We start from the raw sequence: 25,978 nt of genomic DNA on the forward strand, positions 1-25,978 counted from the left end.
AGGCTTATATGGAAAGAATTAATTAATGACATGTTTAGGTCTGGCTAAATGCTTCCTATTATTACAGAGCTGAAAGAAAATATAAATACACACACCAGTCGCTCAAATCAGCTCATCCAACATTTGGGCAATGTTTAATTTATACCAATTGAGTGGGTACCTTCACCTAATGGAACTGGAGGAGTAAAGTAACAAATTTGGTTAAAAATTATATTGTGTTTGAGGGCAGCTTATTTCCGTTTCTCTTGTGGTCATCATATTTAGCTTTCTCATTGGCAATTGCCAGGTGACAAATGTTGGCCACACAGCTGGCTGCTGCCTCCTGTAGAATCTCATTCGTGGATCCGATCATGACGAGCAGGAGCTGTCACAAAAGTCATGAGGGAGAGGAACATGTCAGAAATGGCATCATAACAATCCAATAATGAAAACACTGCCAAACATTCTCCTTTCATTAAATAGAACAAAAACCACAAAAACTACAATAACAGTCATTCATAAGGGCCTCTTATAGCAGTTCTTTCCTGGGGTTTGAAGGAGACATCTAATCTGTTATTAAGCTATAAATGAGACTGTTTGCACACGGCAGACATTTGCCAGAGGAGTTTACAGCTCCTGCGGCTGCCAAGGCCTGCTGCCTACTGGATGGCAGCAATGTTATGCTGGCTAATTAACTCGCATATCACTGTGTGTATTTAAGTGTATTTGTGTGAGAGTGTATTCCTATGAGTATAACTGTGGCAGTGTGTCAAATATTTGTGAGAATACCTGTATTAGCGTTAGAGCATGAAAGCGAGCAAGAGAGAGAAAGTGAGAATATGGCACAGATTTTACGTGTGTGCATTAGCTTATTTGTGTTTGTTACCGTAATGAAAGGGTTTAGTGTTTGTATATGGCTTTGTGTTAGTTCTGCCCTACAAAGGCAAAACACAGTAACCACACTTTTTGTCAAAACTGAGTTATGACTGTAATCGGGTATGTGATCTGCCCTATAACAGACGGGTTTGTCTGAACTATGCTCAGATTCAGAAAAATGTGTGAAGTGTGAAAATTTAATATTCCACATTTGGCTGGACAATTTTCCATAGTTTCCACAGTTTTAGTATTGGCATAGTTACAGCGCATTGGCTTTGCAGTATTGCTCTGACTTAAGTTTACAAAATTTATTTTAAACCAATTTTAGCTCCGATTTGCAGTCAAGGCCGAGTCAGTGCTCGTTGGCGCTAGTAGGCTCCAGTCAGCAGATTCTGAGCCAATCAGAGTTAACAGATTTCACCGAAAATCGAGTAGTGTATGATGGGTCTAGACTCCAATTTCTTAATCTGACTATGATTGCATCTAGCCTGAGGATATCAAACATGTTTGATATTTAAGAGCTGACTACAGAGTAAATCTCTTATAATGCTCCATGACTCAAATAAATGGAAGTAAATGGAATCTTGTGTAGACACAAATCTCAAGAAATGGAGATGGCAAACAAGCACTTGAAGTGGAGCTTAACTTTTGATGCCACACACCTCCAGCTCTCCGTACTGGTTACGTCTTCCCACCCAAAACCACACCCAAAAGCGCTTGGCCCATTTCTTCCGTGACTTGGAACACAGTAGCAGCAGCAACAACAGCAGTGCTCCCGTTCTTCCATGTATCTTGACAGATCGGATCGAATTGACAGTCTGGCAGTGTTTGGTCCATTTGATTTGTGATGCCCAGGCTATTTACTTAGTTGGTTAGTGTTTGATAGCAATTGTTTTTTTGTTTGTTTTTTATGATACCAATAGTGTATTTTTACAATCTGTTGAAAATGTAAAAGTCGTGTAGTATAATCCAGCCTAACCCCATTCTTCTTTTTATAGACAAAACTTTGGCTTGCAACTCATCCTGCACTATTTGGGCTATGGGTCATGAATGATGGCACAGATTGTGTGGCTTTTTGAAAGGAGGTGTGCGGTGACTTTTCAAAGCAATTGGATTTACGCGATTTAAAAACAGGCAAAAAAAATCCCATAGACTTAATATTGCAAAGGTATTGGAGGGATCATTTCTTTGGATCAGAATATTGTAGAAACTTGGATGGATGCTTTTGAATCAGGCCAACAAGCAACCATTAAGTAAAACTACATCCTAGCATGCCCTAGCAACCAACAACACCCTAGCAACCGAGTAGCAACAGGCCCCTGCCATATCGTAGAATATCAGAATTTTGTAGAGACATGATGGTGGGCTTGTATGTACAGTTGAAGTCAGAAGTTTACAGAACACCTTAGCCAAATACATTTAAACTCAGTTTTTCACAATTCCTGACATTTAATCATAGAAAACATTCCCTGTCTTAGGTCAGTTAGGATCACTATTTTAAGAATGTGAAATGTCAGAATAATAGTAGAGATAATTATTTATTTCAGTTTTTCTTTCTTTCACATTCCCAGTGGGTCAGAAGTTTACATACAATTTGTTGGTATTTGGTAGCATTGCCTTTAAATTGTTTAACTTGGGGCAAACGTTTTTGGTAGCCTTCCACAAGCTTCTCACAATAAGTTGCTGGAATTTTGGCCCATTCCTCCAGACAGAACTGGTGTGAATGAGTCAGGTTTTGCAGGCCTCCTTGCTCGCACACGCTTTTTCAGTTCTGCCCACAAATTTTCTATCGGATTGAGGTCAAAGCTTTGTGATGGCCACTCCAATACCTTGACTTTGTTGTCCTTAAGCCATTTTGCCACAACTTTGGAGGTATGCTGGGGTCATTGTCAGTTTGGAAGACCCATCTGCAACCGAGCTTTAACTTCATGGCTGATGTCTTGAGATGTTGCTTCAATAGATCCACATAATTTTCCTTCCTCATGATGCCATCTATTTTGTGAAGTGCACCAGTCCCTCATGCAGCAAAGCACCCCCACAGCATGATGCTGCCACCCCCATGCTTCAAGGTTGGGATTGTGTTCTTCAGCTTGCAAGCCCCACCTTTTTCCTCCAAACATAACGATGGTCATTATGGCCAAAAAGTTCAATTTGTGTTTCATCAGACCAGAGGAAATTTCTCCAGAAAGTAAGATCTTTGTCCCCATGTTTATTTGCAAACTAGTCTGGCTTTTTTATGGTGGTTTTGGAGCAGTAGCTTTCAGGTTATGTCGATATAGGACTCGTTTTACTGTGGATATAGATACTTGTCTACCTGTTTCCTCCTCCAGCATCTTCACAAGGTCCTGTGCTGTTGTTCTAGGATTGATTTGCACTTTTTGCAGCAAACTACGCTCATTTCTAGGAGACAGAATTCGTCTCCTTCCTGAGCGGTATGGTGGCTGCGTTGCCCCATGGGGTTTAAACGTGGAACCTTCAGGAAATTGCTCCCAAGGATGAACCAGACTTGTGGAGGTCCACAATTTTTTTGATTTCTTTGGATTTTCCCATGATGTCAAGCAAAGAGGCACTGAGTTTGAAGGCAGGCCTTAAAATACATCCACAGGTACACCTCCAATTCAGTACACCTCCTATCAGAAGCTAATTGGAAAATTGTCTAAAGGCTTTACATAATTTTCTGGAATTTTCCAAGCTGCTTAAAGGCATAGTTAACTTAGTGTATGTAAAATTCTGACCCACTGGAATTGCGATATAGTCAATTAAAAGTGAATCAATCTGTCTGTACACAATTGTTGGAAAAATTACTTATGTCATGCACAAAGTAGATGTCCTAAACAACTTGCCAAAACTAAAGATTGCTAATATTAAATCTGTGGAGTGGTTAAAAAAATGAGTTTTAATGACTTTGACCTAAGTGTATGTAAACTTCTGACTTCAACTGTATCTATATAGTTAATTATCTTCCCCTCCATAAACTGTATGCCGCTGCTGTAGATTCCTACTTCTGAATATTTAGCCATGTACTAAACCGGAGTCTTCACCACACAGCCTGGCTCCACCCTCTCTTAGAGCAAAGGTCATATCAGATCCTTCCATTTTTGCCTCGTATAACTCGCCTCTTTTGATCCAAGCTCTCAACACGAGCTTGCTAACTCTCTTAAAAAAAAAAAAAAAAAAAAAAAAAAAAAACACTTTCCGGAACATTTTGGCTTCATAAAATAATATATTAAAACCTTTTCCTTTTATTGTGCAACTAAAGTTACTTATTATGCTGTCACACAAAGTGAACAGAGTTTGTGCCAATGCCACACTGTGGTAAGGTTATACACATCATGGTATAATATAGTTGTCTTTCTGTCAAGGGAGGGAGAGAGACAGAGCAAAGGAGAAAGACAGATTGCATGGGTTATGTTCAGTGGTGTTCTAAAATCTAAATAAACACAAACTGCGGGTAAACACTCTGGGCATTCTAAATCTGTTTAGTATGTGCATGTCCCTTGCTGCAGTATCAACAGGGGGTCATTCATTGAGCTGCATTCAGTCCTCAGGCCACTATGTCTCAGTTTAACTTTACCAAGCAGCCCCTGGACAAACCAGGGCCTTAAGACTCATTTCCGAAACCCTGGTGCTGGAGCAAGGAGGATATCTGTCTTTTACCTTCATCTTTCTTACTTTTGAATATTTGAAATGTATGAATAAATTGTCACCTCAGTTTGTTTACTAAATCAGCATTTCAGGAACTTAAATTAAACTGTCTCTGTGGTTTTGGATTTCTCTGAGAGCTGTGCAGAAAAAATCTTGTCATTGAGCTTGTTTGGATGGACACCAATAAAGCAGCTTAAGACATGAAAGTGGCGTTTGTGTTAACATGCAGCGAGTTAGCAGCATACTCGTTAACCCCTTATACATGTGGCTTCGTCAGTAAACAGCTTTCGCTACAGCAAAACTTTGCTTTAATTGCAGATGTTCCACAGTTCCTGTTGTGTTTGTTTCCTTAACTTCGCATTGCATCCTGCAACATCATTGCGTGTGGATTGGGGTTTCCCTCTAATGTCTTAAACCGGGATTCCCCCAGCACACTTGAGCATATGTGGACGTGATGGAAAGTAGTCGATCTTTAAATCATTGTGTTTTAGTTGATTGTGAGTGTATGTGATTTTCCCTTTACTCACTGTACTCCCTAGATAGGTTTAAGAATTCTTCCCACTTGTACTTTAGTAGTTCTGTCTTCCCCATGCACCCTCTTCAAAAACCTATAAGAACAACAAATGCATTTATATGGCCACATAAACCACGCTCTTCGGCCGTAACCTAGGTGTGTTAAAAAGCTTTCTCTTAATCCCTTAAGCAGCATTAAAAAACTTGGTTTTGATTTCTGCAAGAATCCTGGAATAAACTGTTTTCTTAAAGGAATATTCTGGGTTCAATACAAGTTAAGCTCAATTGACAGCATTTGTGGCATAATGGTAATTACAACAATTATTTTTTTACTTGTTCCTCTTTTCTTCAGAAAAAGAAAAAAAAAAAAATCTGGGTTACAGTGAGGCACTTACAATGGAAGTGAATGTGATCAATCTGCAAAGGTTAAAATGTTTCAAAAGTATAGCCACTAGACATAAACAATATGCATGTCAACATGATTTTAGTGTCATAAAATCAATTACTATCCAATTTTACAACTTAGTTTCCATGATGGCGTAACGTCATAAACCCTAAAACGCTGAATTAAATATTTTTACAGCTCAAATAATACACAATTTTTAACAGAAGAATTCATACAAGTGCTTTAATAAAATTATTATAAGCTTCACATTTCTGCTTTTAAACCCTCTCAAGTATTGTCCCCATTCACTTTTATTGTAAGTGCCTTACTTTAATCTAGTTTTTGTTTTGTTTTTTAAGAAAGGAGAGGAGTCGAAATAATTTTTTGTGGTAATCAACCTTATTAGGCACAAGACATCTGGGATAGGCTCCAGCACTACCTGCAACCCTGCATAGGACAAGTATGGAGATAGAATTGTTGCATGTTAACATACAAATGGAAAGAGATTTACAATTAGAAAGTTGGTTCACAATAAACTGAATGAGATCCACAAATATATGTTAGGAGTTTCACAAAAATGAAGTGAATTCACAAATAAATAAAATGAGATTTGCAAATAAAAATTATTTACAATATATTTTTTAACTCACAACTCTGTCCAGCATTCATTTGTGAATCGCTACACGCATTTGTTGATTTTGAAACAAATCTAGCATCAAGACATGCACACAAATCTACAAATAGGTGGACTCCAACCATCGTCTACTCAAGCCAATCAAATAACGGCCACATTACTCGGACCAATCGTAGCATGTTCTATCTTCAACCAGTCATGCTTTGTTTTACTATCAGGGTGGGACCATAGTCACAGTGCTCTCATGAGCATGGACTCAAGCACATACAGATAAGCTCCAAGGCTGCAAACTTTTAAAGAAACGGACGCCATCAGAGGAATACTGTGATTTAAGGTTTGTATAATTTTCTCTCGGTTATAAACGTGTAGTGTCTTGTTAAATGTCGACAGCTGAAAATTGCCCATTTGTAGAGTGTCCTGATTATTAGCTTTATAGCTAACCTGGCTGACTGTATGAGTCTGCTATTTTAATTTTAACCAAGTTTCTTGACTGAAGTGTGTCATCAAAACCTTTACTCTTAATGTTACATGACAGATCCATACAGGCACACTACTAGACACTACAAAAGATCAGTAGTACAGATAATGTCTTTATAAAACATGAATCATATTAGATGATCTTAGGAGCACAAACCATAAATTAAATTACACAGTGTACAGGATCTGCTATGCCAATAATTTGGCTTCACATTATGTTAATGTATTTAATAAAAGCAGTTGTAAGTTAATATTTATTAGAATTTAAAATTTTAGCACTTTTGTGTGAATGTTTTAGGAGGTACTATTACGGGGTCCCTTTCTAAAATACAGCATCATGTTCTGACAGTGATAATTGACTAGTTAGTTACTGCCATCTTTTTCAGATGTTTCCCCTGTGTAATTTCCATCAACTTTGAGCACTTGACTCACCTGCTCCAAAACTCAGTGGTTCCAGCTCCAACACCAGTGGCGAATTCTCAGGGCCAGCAAAGCCTTCTCTGCTGGCCTAACATGCCAAATAAATAAATATTTTTTCATCCTTTCATTCTCAATCACCTTTTTCCAATGTATTTTTAATCACTTTCCACTCTTAATTAATCTAAAAACAAATAGACAAAAACAAAAAGTTTATCCAGTCAGAATTTTTTCCTTGATGCTTAAAAGCGAAGTGTGACAACTGTTTCACAAATCACATGCCCGAAGCCGAGCTCGTTAGCAGAAGCAGCGCATGAGTCTGAGCTCCACCCCCTCAGGCCTTCAGAATTTCTGCAACTAAAGTCAGATTGTCAGATTCATCAGCCAATCAGATTGATTTATTTGTTCTTGGTGGGTGTGATCTTTAGGATATGTCCCAGTCGAGGCCTTCTAGCTGGCCTTGAGTGACGCAATCACGCTTTAAGTGATCTACGTAATTTGAAAGCGAAGAGCGCGAGATCGTCATCACTGCCGCTATTGCCATTGAGAAAGAGATCCTTATGGATTTAAAAAAATGAGATGTTCTGCATGATTGTGTGAATGCTTAATTTATTAAACAGGAAAGGGGGACTGATTTTCACTTCAAGTAAACTGATGTGCTTTTTGCATTGTTATAGCAACATTAGGAGTTTTCTAAGTGTAAATTTAGCTGCTTGTGCATTCAGTAGCGGATCAAGTTTTGAAAAGTAGTGCTGCATTCCATTCAACTCGGAAAGTCGGATTGACAACTTCCTACTAGGAAAAGTGCAAAGGAATGCATCTTGAAGTCAGAATTACAACTTGTAGGCTCGTGCAGAAATTCTCAACTCCGATTTTGCCGAGATGCAGGGGTATGATGTCACACAAACATGTCAACACTCAGGGAGATATACAAAGTAAGTGATAAACATTCACTGTATTAATATCGATAAATGAGTTAGTTTCCACATTACATGATATTAAGCTTGTTAACAAACACCTGCAGAAACAGGTGTATAAAACATTACAATCTCTTTTGATAATCGTACACCTGAAGCACAAATGCTAGCGCTGCAGCATTGTTTATCAGTTGGGTTGCTAGGAGACATCTCTAATGAGAGTCAAACCCCTGCTAAGCTAACGGGAGCATTGCAGTTCTGAATATCGGGAAATGGAATGCATTTATGGTCGGAGATATCAAGTAGGTATATCCCACATCCAACTTGAATGGAACGCAGCATAACCATGTACCCTGACGAAATTAAATTTATTGCAAGCAACATTTAAATCGCAAATATTATTTGATAGATTTTTCCAGGTATTATAGACCTCCTTGGTAGATTCATATTAAATTTTTTTATTTTTGATGTTCATTTCACAAAACAGTCATGCTGCAGTTAAAATTAGGCTTGCTTGAGCATTAAGTGTCATTTCAAGTTCTGGCTTTCGTGCGTGGACGTGTTTTAAAATGTCAATTGTTATTATTAGTTGACTGCCACGTAATGTATGATAGGCATACGGCATCTTATTCATTGTGAAACTTTGTATTCTTAATGGCATGAATCACACTAAAGGCCTAGACTTAAAATGCAAGGCCTGCGGCTGTCCAATACAGGACACCTTTTAAAATGTGTAATATGAGATTCTTTATTTTTCTGTTATGTCAGATTTCTTTTAAGTTACAATGTCATGTCTTGAAATGAAAGTGCAATACAAAATTTAAATAAACCGTAATATTGTCTTTGGGTTGACTTACTTAAAAATTAAAATTCTGTCATTTACTCACCCTCATGTTTTTTTAAAACCTGTTCTATTTAGTTTCTTCTGTGGAATATGAGAATATATTGTAAAATGTAGATGCTGCTAATGAGGCTGAAATGAAAGCGAGGCTGTCAGTCCCTATCATTATTCCTGAAATCTCCTTTTGAGTACCTCCCACAGAAGTCAATCGTTTGGGTTTGGAACAACATGAATATGAGTATAAATGATGGCATCTCATTTGGCAAAATATTTTTTGTCATTTAGTTGACAAATCTTTTGAGTTCTATCAAGGCATTTTGAGGTAACGGTGGCGGCCCCCAGAATAAATGTAAATAAATAATTCAATTAAATAATAATTGAACAAATACATTTGGGCGCCAGACAGGTTTAGGCCTGTCACCAAGTGTAATTTGACCCTGGATAGCTCTAAGCCACAGTTTTGTTTGAACTCAAAGAATACACATACAAAAAAGGTACAAGAATGAGAGGGTGCTGGTTAGGAGAGTTCACGTGTACCTTGGTGTGGTTTGAGGCTTCAGGAATGCAGAGAGAATACAAAAGGAGGGTATGGAGTAAGTCAGCAAACCTAGGTGATCACCTGGCACTTCAGACACTTGTATCCAACTTAACTCTGCTACAGAGCACTTCAGTGGGTCAGCAATCCTCCGCTACTTAATCCACTCCATTTTAAACATTGAGTCAATGGTTAGATGGTTTGATCCATTCTTTGTATCCAGGCAAACAATGTTAAGCACTAGTTAGTACCTTTTTGTAGTCCTCTTTGTTCTTTTCTCACTCCAATGGCGCTCTTGATATCACGCATACACTGGGCAAACTTTCTCCAAGCACTAACTCTGTTCACCCCACACTTGTCTCACACTTCTGTCTCACATACCTGGTGCACTCAATTTAGCAACCATTTTTAACCCTCAAGTTTGGGATTGGTGGTGGATCCTTAAAGTGACAGGGCACATTTTCTCTCTGCCACTGTATTTATTTATTTTTTACACTTTAAAGAAAGTCTGTTGTCTAAAAGGTATGATTTTTTGGTTACAAATTACAGGTTGCCATGCATGTAACTACAAAAGACAATAAATTTGAGTACATGTATTTACACGCACAAACACTAGAATTGAACATTACACCTGGAGTGCTTGCATTTTCCTCAAGTTTGTCGTACATGAACATCCTCATTGCCACATCATGGTGTTGTATTAGTTGTCTGTAATGGATACTCCTAGTCTGGGTAAGAGCATTCTGCACAAATGATTGAAAAAAAATAACATTTACATGTTAAAAACAAGTCCATTACTGTATAGAAAAGAACATGTTACACAAACAAGATTGGGCCATGGAACTTTGTGATGTCTTACCACAAAGTCCCACAACTGTTTCCATCTTTTTGTGATGTGGAGCAGAGGGCACCAGTTCTCCAGTATCCTCGCAACTCTTTTATTATTATTGCTCTCCTGCATCTCACAGCCCATATACTTCCTGAGTAAAGTGAAACATGCATTGTTTTACAGGGTTAACATAATTATTTATTGTGAGTAACACTGGAATGGTCTGCCATAACACTAAGTGCTAAAAATATGAATCCTTTGAAATATTACTTATGGTTTGTGCTCCTAAGTTCATCTAATATGATTCATGTTTTATAAAGACATTATCTGTACTACTGATCTTTTGTAGTGTCTAGTAGTATGTCTTTTTGGATCTGTCATGTAACATTAAGAGTAAAGGTTTTGATGACACATTTCAGTCAAGAAACTTGATTAAAATTAAAATAGCAGACTCATACAGTCAGCCAGGTTAGCTATAAAGCTAATAATCAGGACACTCTACAAATGGGCAATTTTCAGCTGTCGACATTTAACAAGACACTACACGTTTATAACTGAGAGAAAATTATACAAACCTTAAATCACAGTATTCCTCTGATGGCGTCCGTTTCTTTAAAAGTTTGCAGCCTTGGAGCTTATCTGTATGTGCTTGAGTCCATGCTCATGAGAGCACTGTGACTATGGTCCCACCCTGATAGTAAAACAAAGCATGACTGGTTGAAGATAGAACATGCTACGATTGGTCCGAGTAATGTGGCCGTTATTTGATTGGCTTGAGTAGACGATGGTTGGAGTCCACCTATTTGTAGATTTGTGTGCATGTCTTGATGCTAGATTTGTTTCAAAATCAACAAATGCGTGTAGCATTCCACAAATGCACAGGAAGTGATCCACAAATAAATGCGCACGATTCACAAATGAATGCTGGACAGAGTTGTGTATGTGAGTTAAACAGTATTTTTGTAAATAATTTTTTTGTTTGCAAATATCATTTTATTTGTGAATTCACTTTATTTTTGAGAAACTCCTAACATATATGTATAAATATCATTCTTTTTATTTGTGAATTCATAACATTTTTGTGAAACTCACATATATTTGTGGATCTGATTCAATTTATTTGTGAGCCAACTTTTTATTTGTAAATCTCTTTCCATTTGTATGTTAACATGAAACAAATATAACCCCACAGACAAGCGGCTATAGAAGATCAATGAATGGATGAAATCAACATTATGCCACAAATACTGTTGATTAAGCTTAGCTTGTATTGAACCCAGAATATTCCTTTAAGAGTATGTAAGTCAATGTCAGTATAATGTGTGTTAGGGTGAAGCCTTACAGGTACACACACAAGTTTTTTTTATAGCCATCTAGCCATCCGTTTTTATACAAAGTAAATTTAAGTATATGTACACACACACACACACACACACACACACCAAGTTTATGCAGAGCAGACAACATGGAGTCAAGGCATAGACAGGCAAGACATTCCCAGAATTCCCTGCTAAAAGTTAAATAGTGTAGGATAAACAGAAGTAAAGACTAATATTCTAACTGTGCACTCCACCAGATTCCTGAATTGACAAATACAAGAAGCTTGGAAAACAACAGCATTCATTTCAATTTCGACCCCTTTTCCACTCTTTTAGAGTCTTTATTTGTAAAGGCTGGTTCGTTAAGTTCGCAGCCTCTCTCCAGCACATGAATGTATCAGTTATCATTTTCGGCTGGACTTCCAGTTTTGCTGTTTTTAAAATAGAATCCAAAACACCTCGAAGAGGCAAACGGATGCAAACACGAGGCTGAAGCAACATGCCAGCACGTTCATACAAGCTGCTTTTGTGAGCAGTCAGAGGATGCCCGCGACAGGCCAGAGCTCATAGAGTGTTATTCAGCCGTGGCCAAACAGGGGCTCCTAGGGCCTGGAGCGGAGCCTCAGTTAAGCACTGCTCTCTGCGTCTACCCCAGCCCCTCTCAGCTCTCCCAGCTGGTTCCTGAACAGACTATAATAGGCCACTTGTTAAACCCAAACCTCAGTAACATGATAACTTGCCTCATGTTTGAAAAATGAATGAGAGGCACTAAGACTTTCTTCTGTTTTCTGCGCTCCACAGGCAACGGGAGGATCCTGACCCTACAGGAAGGTACAGCAAAAACATGTTTTCCCAGGCTCCTCTTTCAGCATAGGCACATGTACGTCAGTTCTCACACATTTACACATGCTTGCACACACATGCTCTGTCACGCATGTAGGTGTTGTGGTGTTAAGTGCAGCAGCAGTAAGCTGCCGTTTCCTGAGGAGAGGGGTTTAAATCTCAGTAAAAGCCCCCCACCCGTCTCTCCTTGTTCTTGTCCTGTACTCTCACTTCTTTCCTTTACTAAACATTCCACAGTTTCCTTCTCAATCCATACTACTCTCATTTTTGGTCCTTGTTCCCAATGGCCTATGTCCTTACCTTATCTTCTTTTGTTTAGACTTTTCTCTGAGACATCAGCAATGTTTGCATTTCAGCTTCCTCCTTGCTGTGTGTAAATGGCACAAACAGCCTTCAACCAGAGGGCAAGAGAAAATTTACTCTTGTGAATAAACAACATTCCCTATAACCCAAGAGTCAGAAAGAGCCATTGAGCTGCCACTTCTCTATCCTTTCCAGACCCTCACATTCACTTTCCCTTCTATTTTTTGTATTCATATTAGGGATGTGCGAGACTAGTCGACTAAATTGTACTGATGATGCAAGTCGACACTGGATTTACTAGTCGGTCAATATTTTTCCCCATTAAATTATTCAACCTTTTTACACATTTACATTTGGCTTAATATTTTTACAAAGTCTGTGCTTAAATTACTGTCATGTTAATGTTACATTTTAAATATAATTAATAATACAGTTATTAAAAGAGGATATCTGGAGCAGATGTATACAACATTTAATTTCACCATAGGCCGCGTGGCATGCTTCTTCCCTCTCTCACTCGCAGCGTGCGCAGAAAAATGTCCTCTCAAAAGATGAGCAAAGTAGCTATGGAAATCACATCGGTGGGGTGGGAAGCGGATTTCTGAAACATCGGCTTGAATGTCGCAATGGATGTTTTCATATTTGAGTCTTCCCACCAAGCAAGCTTTTTCAAGAGCAAGATAATCACTTCAGGTGTGTCAGGTCCAGTCTTTTACCGGACCATGTTGACGTTAATTTTGCCCATCAAAAAAATATGCTCTGAGTAAGTTGCCTAGAAAATGACTAATTTAGACTAGGTATGTAATTGTTTTTTACCCAACTGATCAAGAAGGCTAATTGTATGGGGGCCTGATTAGCTCAGCAAGTAAAGACACTGACTACCACACCTGGAGTCGCAAGTTCGAATCCAGGGCGTGCTGAGTGACTCCAGTCAGGCTTCCTAAGCAACCAATCGGCCCAGCTACAAGGGTGGGTGGAGTCACATGGGGTAACCTCCTTGTGGTCCCATAATGTGGTTCTTGCTCTCGGTGGGCACGTGGTGAGTTGTGCGTGGATGTCGCGGAGAATAGCGTGAAGCCTCCACACACGCTAGGTCTCTGCAGTAATGCGCTCAACAAGCCACGTGATAAGATGCACGGATTGACTGTCTCAAACGTGGAGGCAACAGAGATTTGTCCTCCACCACCCAGATTGATGCGAGTCACTACGCCACCACGAGGACTTAGAGCGCATTGGGAATTGGGCATTTCAAATTGGGGAGAAAAGGGGAGAGAGAGAGTGAAAAAAAAGAAGGCTATTTGTAATGATTTGCTGACTGCATGCACATCATGTTTAGATGTTAATTATTTTCAACAATGTCCTGACTGTTTTATTTTGTTAAGTAACTTTTACTTGAATTCAGTTTAGAATAGGCTATTAGGGTTGCTCTATTGGTCCTACACTATTAATTCAATTTCTTTCAATAAATATGCCTGTATTCGCTGATTCAATGAATGTGTCATGTTCTATATTTAATATACAATGATCATAATGCAAGGCAAGCACGTTGAAGATAAATGCCCCTTTTCAGCAGAACTGAATCTTGGGTTTGGCTGTTGGAGTATTTTTTTTTTTTTTACTGTTTTCTAAGGATTTCTTACCTTTTAAAATAGTCGACTTCAAATTTTTCTTTTAAACATCAGTGAAATTAGTCATTACGCAAATCCCTAATTCATATACCTTCATAAACAATGTAAGACTGTTCAGACCTCTTTAAAACACCTCTCCTTAACCTCTCACTACACACACACACACACCTGAGATACTCAGCATTCCTGACATCACAAGAAACAAAGGGTCGAGTCATGCTGTTTCAAGACATAAAACACTAAACTTCAGACACATGCTACAGTAGCCAGATCAGAGAGAGTGAGGAGGGATCTTGAATAGTCTGAGTGTGTATAAGGATGTCATCTGCTCGCCATATCCATACCGGCTTCAACCTGCTGCACACAGAGCATGACTAAAACGAAACGTATGGAATATTTTTGCAGGTATAGGCTGAATCATGCTCTTTTTTTTAAAATCTCATGCCCTCTGTGCCTGTCTGTACATCTCTCCCTATTTCATGTCATGCATACATATGCTCATACGCAAGCACGATGGTCTGTTTTGAACATGCTACATAAACAGGACAGGAGTGAAAATAGGCTCAGGACAGAAGCAGAATCAGAGGCCTAACATGCAGTCTAAGCCCCCAAAACACAAGGATCTGGCAACCCACACCAGCTGGAATCCTCGATGGTGAAAATGGTTACCATTTGTATTTTGTGATTTGCCTCACGAATGCATTTCTGCCAGTGAAAGGGGTTCTTTAATAGAAAATCTGACTAAAGCTGCAAGGATTTATGGTTTCAACAAACAATCTGCAAAGCTCTGGCAGGAGAATCGAGTTTTCTGAGCATCCAAATTAATGTAAGCTGAGTGTAGATGTCAAATCAAATTGTGTGCGTTTATTTTCAGGGAAACACTCTGGTTAATAAACATGCTACTGGACAGTAATACACACAGACCTTTACATACACACATACAAGCACAACAAAAAACGCTAACATGCACATGTTGAATGGTGTGTATAAAGAATGTGGTTGTGAAAATCAAATACATGATGTGATCTCTCTTTTAGAGATAGAAAGCTGCAACCCCAGCCATATTAGTGCCCAGTGGCTGATTTGTTCTTTTTTTAACATCAGTGTAAATAGTCTGTGTGCAAAATATACAACGTCTGGTCTTGGAGGTGTAACACACTTGTAAAATCATAAAAAGGATTTTGTTTCATTCTTAGCTTTTGCTCAGAACCAATTTAAAATGTTCTTTCATATTTTATTAAATATTAAAATGGAATATTAAAAGTTGTTTTTTGAGTTTAAATAAAGGGTGCTTAGACTGTAATGCATTTTCCAGTGTAAAATACTTTCTTCTCAATGCTTAATTTCCTCTGCTAAAACTTAGGGGACTGAGTTCTACACCATTAAGAACGTCGAACAGGAAAGTTACAGACAGATCATAAGTCTGAGAGGGCACAGCATGCAGAGCAAGACAGAGAGAGAAAGAATGAAAGAGGGAGAGAAGGAAATCATTACAGGTCTAAGCTGCTGGGTGTACAAGAGCTTCTGACTCTGAAATACGGTTGCAATAATAGCAAGAGGCAGTCTTGAGTTTTACACCCCTTCATAAATTAGAGTACAGTGTAGACATCGTTCCCAGATTAAACTCTCTCTCCAAACCCATTTGCAATGTTAAGAAATATTGTTTTAACACATCTTCTGTCACAATAGAATGTATATCATCTTTTAAATGTACGGTTGAGTCAATTTTTCCTTTTCCGGTTGTTCAGGTGGAGGCAGTAAAAGTTTTAATTTTAACAAATCAAAGAGGTAATGAGGGTGTAAGGCTGATTGGTGGTGATGAAATTTCTACATGGTCAAACTGCAACCATCTGAAGGACATAAATGAGAACACACATGAAAACAGGACATAAATGTACACACAAAACACACTCAATTCAACCAGCTGTCAAGTTTTGTCATTGCTTGAACTGGTCAAAACAACATTCAACTTAACGACTTTTGCAAATTGGACATTACTCTTTTGGAACACCCAATGTTCAGTCAAGCCTCCAATTATGGGCTGAGCTGAACCACATTCACTGCACCAGCACATCAGACTACAGCACACCATTAAAGGAACATGGGAAAAAATATTTGGCTGCAACATGACAACCGCTCTCATAATTTATATACAGTTGTTATTGGGGGTGTGGGGGAAGCGTTTTAACCATATGTGCGTGCTCTCAATCAGTTTTCTCATGTGAAAATCCCATTGGGAAAGTGAGGTCAAATGTGGTTGAATTTAAATATTGGCAAAACAAGTTTTTTTTTTTTTTTTGCTCACAATCTAAAATTCAGTTTACATGCAAGAAATAAACTGTAGGCCTCAGACATCTCTTATTCTAATTCCAATAGCAGACATCTTTGGGAAAAGAAAGGTTTACAGGTTTTCATTGTAAACTTTATCACAAGTTTACATTGTAGAATCCTATGATAAGATGTATTAGGTTTTGTTTTAGCTGTTGCGGTCTATACCCGTTACTTTAAGGGGTTGTTCACAAAGAATGTGTTTTTGTGTCCATCAGCACTGTTTTTCAATTATGTTTCTATTTAAACAAGCACTGGACATCTTTGAATGTTGCGCCTCGTCTTTCTGTTTTTCTGTCTCGGGAAGGAGTGGCACATTTTTTAGACGGTGTGTCAAGTAAAAACAACTTCTGTTCTATTTGTGGCGCTATGTCTAGCTTTTTTAGCACAAGGATGCATTCTGTGTAAACTGCCCCCCTTGAAATGCTTGATTTTTGGTTTAGCAGATTTTATTTGCGCTTAGTGGAGAGCAGTTTTTCCCTAAATAACCCTGTAAGAGCTAGAATAATCACATCTAACATGTAAATCCGTTTAGGTACTTGTAAACTGAGCAATTATTACGGAAAGTTTTAAAGACCGTGTAAGGCATTGCTGTGTAACATCGTATGAATCATTTGATGTGGGACCCATATTAAGTGGCTTGAGTGTATTAGGAGTGAATTCTAGAAACTGTCACTCAGAAAGTATCTCAGAAGTGTCCTGTCACTCTTGACTGGTGTGCCCTGCCAAAGACGTGCCACAGTCACATTCTGCTCCTTGGTCCCAGCAGCTTGCTGAGCAACCGTTCCCGGCGCAACGGCCTTTCAGTACTCAGCAGCCCTGGCATGCTGGGGCACAGGGATAACTTCTGGACCAAAGCTCAGCATACACACTGCTATTTGCTCTGCTGAATTCACGTTTCTATAGAAAACACTCTCACCCCCACCCCTCCTTTAAAGAAAAACACGCCTTGTTCTCCTGCTCTCATTGCTCCAAATTAGTTAGAAATATATCCTTTCAAAGCTTATTAGTGATGTTTTCACATGTCGCAAGCTGCGGTGTGGCAACCCTGCTTTAACTATGGAGCCAGGTCTCAGCTGAAAATGTTTTAGCAGCTAGCAATGAAAAAAAAATTAAAAAAAAAGACTTTATGGCACATATTTGCAACTTGAAATCTTAAGTGAAACAGTGTCTTTGTTTGTTAGAATTAGTAGTGATGGCAGTCTGTTAGCAATTTATTACATTTTGAAGAGTTCAAGACATGCCTTCTTGAACGTTAAATGAAAATACACTGTACAAAGGCTAAGCTAATGTTCATAATTTGTATGTATAGCTTTCCATGGTTTAAGATTATGAACGGTGTGCTGGGACATCATCCCACTGTTATTGGAGAGACCACTCGGGACACCATGGCAGTTACAGTCAGTGAGTTGTCAATACTAAGTTATCTTGCTAGCTAATGTTTACAAACGGATATAAACTCGATATTCTAGATAACTAGATAACATAATACCTCAGCTTGAGCTTCCCACTTGCTTGTGAAATGAGCAGGTGTGTGACATAACATTGGTACCAGGGCGGCATGTGAAGGGCGGGTTTTAGGGCAATTCTGTGCGGCTATTGGCCCTATGTTGGGAACGCAGATTGATTTTGGTCTTGCAGCTCGAGGTTCGGGGCTATTGACCCCAGCTGGCCAGTTGATAGCCCTGGCTCAATAGTGGAAAAGTGGCTACTGTGCTCTGTAGAGTCAATTGTGTGATGAAAGAGAAGGCAGTTTGTATACAGACAAACAGATAAAACTAATATAATGTACCTTGCAAGCCCATTCTCATGCATGGTGATGCAGTTTTTAGGGTCTTTAGAGAGCTCAAACAGAGACAGGGCCGTGGCCTGGTGCACTGCAGGGTCTTCTGAGCGAAGGTAATGCACCAGAGGGGCTACAACACATGCCTCCCAAAACAAGACACAATTACTTCCCCATGTACAGTAGCGGGCGATGGCTTCTGCTAGGTACCACCATAACTTATCGTCCACCTACGCACCAAAACAAACAGAGGGAGACTGAAAGTCTTATTAGTGTGCTGAATACTACTAATAGTTCATTAGTAACACTTAAATAATAGAAAATAGTATAAATAGTACAATAGTATTTCATAGTGTCTGTATTGTTTCTGCAGTCAACCAATTCCATGGCTTGTGTTCGAAAAACATCTAATAGTTGACCCTGTGAAATGTGGACTTAACAGTTCCAGAAGAGATGTAATTGGGTTAGGTCTTTTAACCAGAAGAAGAAGAACCAACATTTAACCATACTTTAAAGGAGAAAAGTATGAATGATACTGTATTTGTGAAGCAAGGTTGGAGCAGCACTCACAGTGTTGGTGAGACTGGCCAGCATGGAAACCACTCCATGGTCCATAATAATTGCCAGGTTCTCTACATCTTTGGCAATGGCTGTGCACACTCGGCGATTTCAGCAAATTAACAATGAGCTCCAAAACACCCACAAAAAAACGCACCATTTCCCCAGCATCCTGAAACACATACAGAGAAAAAAGAAACCGGGATGAGTATGTGTGAATGCGTGTTTATGTTAACAAGAAAACCTATTAGTGATTCTATAATAGCCTGACTGAGGTGGCTATTATTGTGTTTGTACGCAAGTATGAGTGTGCGTACAAAAGGTTATAAAGTTCAAATGATGTCAGTGGTATACAGAGACGTGGGAGAAATTGAAAGTCTCTCCATTGTTTCCAGACTATAATCAAAGTCTGAAAATCATTGACTGAACTGTATAGCTAAATTTCACTATATCTTTTTGAGACTTTTTATAGGGGAAATCCAACTTTTTCTTAAATCAGATTTTTAGACTGACTGTTCAAATGGCAAGTTATATCCATGTGGTCAAATCTGCTTTTTTCTGTTAAGGCTGCACTTTTGCTACAGTAGCATGTCTACATTTGTTGTCACTGTAAAGATGCAAATTTATGTAAGTTCACCATATGTGAGACTTTAGCAATGGATGTTTTGCCACTGATTATGTTTTCAAGAGGGCAGTATCCAAATCTGAGCAAGTCTTGTCCTCTGTTGACCTGCATTTCTAGTCATCGTCTTGCATGTTTTAACAAAGTCTTCTCGCCACAACACCTGACATAGCAAACCGGTAGCACAACGATTGAGGAAAAACCACATGAAATCTGAGAGACTGAGAGCAAAAATCTGATTGTAAATGTTGAACTGTTGAACTGTGGTGTAGAACTCACCTACAAGGGTGGTTTGGATCAGCCTTGTGAAAATGTCAAGTGTTTTTTTCCTGTTCAGACTACAAAAAACGAAACAGATTTGAGTCGGATAGGCAAAAATAAATCAGATTTTTGTTGCCTGTCTTAAAAAACCCTAACACTCAGACATCTCTGCCATGTTTTAGGATGGGACGTAGATTCAACAGATTCTAAAACACTGTACTCACTGTCACTGTACTCACTGTCACACTGGAAAGCTGTTTAGGTCAAACTGAGAGCTGAGTTTTTGCCCAACAGGCAGCAGAGGGCCAACCAAAGTGGTAAAGTCTATGGGTAAAATAAGCATACACACCCACACACTGTGCACAAAAATGGCAGCTTTTGATACTCTTTTAGTCTAAAGTCCAGTCATTTCGGTGGTGCCAGAGGCCAAGCTGCATGCCAACATGGCACCAAGCTGTTTATACTGATTAGAAAACAGTATAGTGATATCTTTATTGACAGTACAGAGCCATATTATTATAGTTTAGGAATTGGAAATAGTCTTGGAATTGGATAAAGAGGACATTCACCTGCTATTTCTACTGGATAAATACATCAATGTAGATGACAAGGGATAATTATGTTCTAAATTTAATTTGATGTGTCATACAGTAGCATAGGCTGCCTCTTCTTCTCAAATCATGTATAACACAATCCAACCATTCCGTAAGACTGATTTATGCTTCTGCATTGAACCTACGGTGAAGACTCCGCGTAGGGGGCCAACGCGTTGGTTTGCATTTATAGTTCTGCATTGGTGTATGTGTCACTGCAATTACACAGTCAAAATGCTAATAATACATTCATAAATAAACAAAAGCAATGTAAATCGTGGATTTAAAAATATTTATTAAATTATTGTAGCATTAAAAACTAGTTCAGAGAATGTGAACATGTTGAAATTTAGGTAGGCTACATATTAGTTATTATACATGTTGCCTGTATTGAAGGGAGCAAATAAATGAGAAAAATACTGTATGCTTTACTGTATGAATACAGAGTTGCTTAAATAATTACAAATAAATATCTTGGCATACTTTTGATGTTATGTGCTGAAAAAAATCATAAAATTAATTAATAACTACACCTCGCTTGGCGAACACTAAATGGATGTTGTTTTAAAGACTTTACAATGCATTTAGGCAATAACAGCCGTAGCTACGCTGTAACAGCCATAGCAATGCGTAGCCTACGGTGTAGGTTTGATACAGAAGTATAAATTGGCCTGTAAGCTTATTTCTCCTCCCTATGAATTAGGAATGTGCAAAAAAAATATTTTCAAAATCAAATGGTCATTGGGTTGTCTACTAATTGTCTTCAGGAAGCTCTGTATAATTTGGCTAGTTTCAAGTTAAAATCACCCCGATCAGACAAGTTTATTATGGGCTGTTTACTTCAGATGCATTTTTGTGTTCAAAAACAGCCAGACAGCTCGTTTTAAAAACAATGACTAAAGGCCAGACCCTTGTGTAGTGCAGTACTCTGGGGTTTTCTTGAGAACAATAAAATCTAGCCCTCTATAACCCTTAGTTTTATAACACAGCCTAACCCAAATAACCCCTTGTGCACTCACAGCCCAGTAAAAAGCATGCTTCTTCCACCATGTAGAGACCAGAAAGAGAAGACCCAGAGCACATCAAGTGTGTGGAGCTGGGAGAAGACAGCAGCATTAGAGAGATCGGGGGAGAGAGGGCAGTCTCTAAAGTCGTGCCAAAGGATGAGATTTGTGTTAGTGTGTCTGGGCAAAAGAGGCAGATATCAAGGAGGAGAGGGGAGGAATCTGCGGCGTGTCTCACACAGGAAATGGCAGGGCAGGAATACTGATGAATGCTGGGAATTAGAGAGAGAGAGAGAGGGAGAGAGGGAGAGAAATGCGGGAGCAGCAGAGGAAGTATGGCATAGCCACCAGCTGCGGAGGGTCACTGAGGAACCCTTTCAAACCAGGGCCCACAAAAACATCCCCAACTAAATTTCACATCAACAAACACAGCACGAAGCAAGACATGCAGAGAGAGAGGAAGAGGGAGAGAGAAAGAGAGAGAACGGATGAAAGATAAACAATATACAAAAACCAATGTAAGCCAAGCTGAAAAGAGGGAGAGGAAAAGGCTCAAGGGAGAAAAGAGGAAGAACAAGATTCTGAGAGTGTAAATATGAGAGAAGACCAAAATTATGGAACTCTAGTCTACAAGGCTTATAGCATTAAGGAGAAAAACATTGATGTTGTTCATGTTATGTTTTTCCAAACCCATATTACTTTCTTTCATCCATGGAACAAAAAAGATGTTAGGCAGAATGACAGCCTCAGTCACTATTCACTTTCATTTAATGGAAGAAAAAAAAATGCAATGAAAGTGGATGGTGACTGAGGATAACATTCTGCCTAGCATCTTTTTTTGTATTACATGGAAGAAAGCCAGACATACGGGTTTGGAACAACCTAAGAGTAAGTAAATTAAGACAGAATTAAACATTTTTGAGTGAACTATATTTTAAGGCAGAGCAATTCAATAAATCAGTAGCTTGGCCACCATGTGGAGAGGCACCACGAACAAAGGAAAAAGAATTCTGAATTGTGCATTGTGATTCTCTGGGTACTGGTCTAATTAAGCATGGTCCTCATTAAAGCAGATAGCACTGCTATATGCTGAACATCCTCTGCTGATTAAAGAACAAAGCACAATATTACAGTAGCTTATAATCACTAAGGGAATTAATAGTAAGTACCAGCTGTGTGTGCGTGTTTGTCCGCTGGTAGGGATTTCGAAGCCTCCAGATGCGGTTCCTCAAGCATGATTCTCATAAATCTAGGCCTGGAGCTGCTAACACAAGCCACATGGGCCTTTAAATAACTGCTGCTGAGGCCGACCAGGTTCCTGGTTTGGATGGTACATCATTTTGCATAGCTCTTGCCACCAGGCCTCACTCTCCTCTCCCCAATCATGCCCTGAGTGAGCATGTGCCATTTAAACAACTGGCATCATAAACGTCAGCAAACACTGTCAGACTTGGTTAGCACTCCAGCTAGGGGCTGCTGACCAATTTCGTTTAACCCTTAAACGCATACCTCGGGTCTTCAGGTATCCGGGACCTCATTCCACCCCCTGTACCTCATCCATTTTTTGGATTTGTGCACACAACTCTTTAGTATTCCTCAATCTATCACTTTTAAATAGTGTGACACACAAAAAATGCAAAAATTGCAAACATTTTTATAATGGTTTAAGTACTTAAGTGTATAGGGTCTCTAGAGACCAGAGGTGTGGGGGGGGGGGTTGCACTTCCATAAATGATATTTTTTTATAATTATTTCATACCTATTTAAGTTTACTATCACAGGATATCTATTTATTTGTGTATTATAAGAGAAATTAGTACTATATTTATACAATAAATACTATATCACTTTCTGTGCAACAATGAACTATCAACAATGGTGAATTATCAGTATTTTATATGCATATACACATACATATACATGTTATTTCTTACTCAAGGTGGCACTGATGTTTCAATGATTGATTTGATTTACATTTGACATTGCTATTTGATGAAGAAACAACATCAAAGTAAACTATTCCAAGTGTAACACATGAACGGTATGATATGACTACTGTCATTTGAGTGTACTACTGAAATAAAGTTGTGCATCTATTTAGACTCAACAAGTGCCTGAGAAAATACACATAAGATACACATAAGTTACACATACATTACACATGTGTAGATTGTGTTATGTGTAGCTCATTATGTGTTTGACAGCCAGTTGCATCTCATGAAATTTCAGTGTGAATATAATGAACGCTGTTCTTGATTTGTCCTGATTTTTTGCATTATCTCTTAAATTTATGAAAAATAAAACATCAAAATATATCAAAATATATTTTCTTTTATTGTTTTCTAATTGTCTTGAAAATATTTTTAACATTTTACACTATCTGGGCATTTTGTACATCCATTTTGATGGATATACTGTAACTGCTGGGTCTCTAAGGACCCAAATATGCAAGAGTGCATTTAAGGGTTAATACAGTAAACATCCAGGGGGCTATGTACAGAAAGAAAAGATAATGTAAACTAATGCAAATTCTTCCCTTGCAAGATGCAGGAAATTCTGTTTATTCAGATAAAACTACGCAGATTATTCAAGTAACAATCTTATTTTTGTAACCGTGCTAATAATCTAACAGAACAATGACACATTTGTGCTAACACATTACACAAGAGGCTCAGGGAATCAGACTAGCTTTGAGCCTGCTATGAGATTTAATCTAAATATAGTAAAACAGTTCACTCAAAAATGAAAATTCTCTCATTTACTCACCCTCATGCCATACCAGATGTGTATAACTTTCTTTCTTCTGCTGAACACAAATGAAGATTTTTAGGAGAATATATCAGCTCTGTTGGTCTTTTAAATGCAAGTGAATGGTGGACCAGAAATCTGAAGGTCCAAAAAGCAAATAAAGGGAGCATAAAAGTAATCCATAAGACTCCAGTGGTTAAATCCAACATCTTCAAAAGCGATATTATAGGTGTGGGTCAGAAACAGATCAATATTTAAATTGTTTTTGTACTATAAATCTCCACTTTCTCTTTCAGATGTGAAAGAGAAACTAAACAGGCACTACATGTGACTTTCAGATGTGAAAGTGAAAGTGGAGATTTATAATAAAAAAGGACTCAAATATTGATCTGTTTTTCACCCACACTTATCATATCGCTTTTGAAGATTTGAATTTAACCACTGGAGTCATATGTGCTTATTTTATCTGCTTTTTCGACCTTCAGATTTCTGGCCACCATTCACTCGCAATTAAAAGGACCAAGAGAGTTGAAATATTCTTCTAAACATCTTCATTTGAGTTCAGCAGAAGAAAGAAAGTCATCCACAGGGATGGCATGAGGGTGATGAGAGAATTTTCATTTTTGGTGATCTTCCCCTTTAATATAGACTGCTTGGTCCGTTCATATTCTAGTTTGTGTTTTTATAATGTTCATATAATATTCTAGTTTGTGTGTTTGTATATCCTCTGTGCTGTGCTGACTTTGGATTGCAGATACTATAAATGCTATTGTGTAAACCATAGACATCGCATAATAAGGGGCTGTTCACACCAAATGCATTTCGCATCAATCTGAGCTGTTTTTTTAATAGTTTTTCTATGTCAACATGCGCTAGATGAACGTCTTAGACTGTTTCACTGTATCTCACTGCTTTTTAAGCATCTCAAGCAGGTGCACACAGTTCTAAAGATGATGTGTCAATTTAAAAGGATTTTAAAACATGTCTCAAAACACCTGCATTCTGTTCCAGTCGTAGTGCTACATCTATTTTTTTTTAATGCCAGATCTAGATTTCTGTGAACAACCCCTAAGGAAATATACAGCAATACATTTTAGGTCAAGTTATAGTCTACATTTTATTGTCTTGCTTTAAAAAAAGGCCTGAAATTCCGGATTGGGGTTCTTCAGCAAATACCAGAGAAGACGCACACCATCAAGACGATCAATAATCCTCAGAGAGAGAATACTGAGATACTGACTACTGAGGAAGTCACATTAGAATGTGATACCAGCACCAATCTCATTTATCAGCCAGTTATGCTTTTATTAGCACTGTATTGCAATACATTTGAAAAACAAAAGTATACAACACAATGTACAGCGTTAGCTCATTTCTTTTTTACCCCTAACAAGTTTACAGTATATGTCTGTTTTTCCCAGTGTTCTATTTGGCTTTTGCATCAGATCATCCCTTCTGGTGTGATAATGAAAACATTGCAGTAGCAGATGAAGTGCTTAGGCTTTCCCATCACACCCCACCAGCTTAGTCCCTTACACCGATACCCCTGCTCACCTTCCGATATGAAATGGAAAAACTCCATTAAAACATGTTCTCGTTAGCAGATGCTAAGACAGGAATGGTCAGAAACTCTTTTAAGGCAGGGCTTAGCTAAGGGTCAATTCTCCTAGGTACACCTGGACACAGGTTTTCTTGGTTGTTGGCAGATAAGATGTTCCAAATTTCTTGGAGAATTCACCACAGTTCTTCTATCTATTTAGGCTGTCTCAACTGCATCTGTGTCTTCAAGTAATCCCAGACTGATTGATGTTCAGTGGGGGCCTCTGTGGGGGGCCTTGCCATCTGTTGCAGGGCTGTTCTTCTGTTTGCAAAAGGAATATTTGGGAGTCTGAAATGTATATTTCCTACTGACACGCTAAAGCTGAAGATATAAATAACAA

At 38.5% G+C, this 25,978-nt stretch overlaps 1 pseudogene; it reads right to left on the minus strand.

The window, feature by feature from the left end:
- Window positions 1-208: 208 nt before the first annotated feature.
- The window catches only part of LOC127423205 (outer dynein arm-docking complex subunit 2-like), a 79,549-nt pseudogene continuing 53,779 nt past the window's right edge, over window positions 209-25,978 (minus strand).

This window comes from Myxocyprinus asiaticus, chromosome 32 (genome assembly GCF_019703515.2).
Source record: "Myxocyprinus asiaticus isolate MX2 ecotype Aquarium Trade chromosome 32, UBuf_Myxa_2, whole genome shotgun sequence".
Taxonomy (NCBI): Eukaryota; Metazoa; Chordata; class Actinopteri; order Cypriniformes; family Catostomidae; genus Myxocyprinus; species Myxocyprinus asiaticus.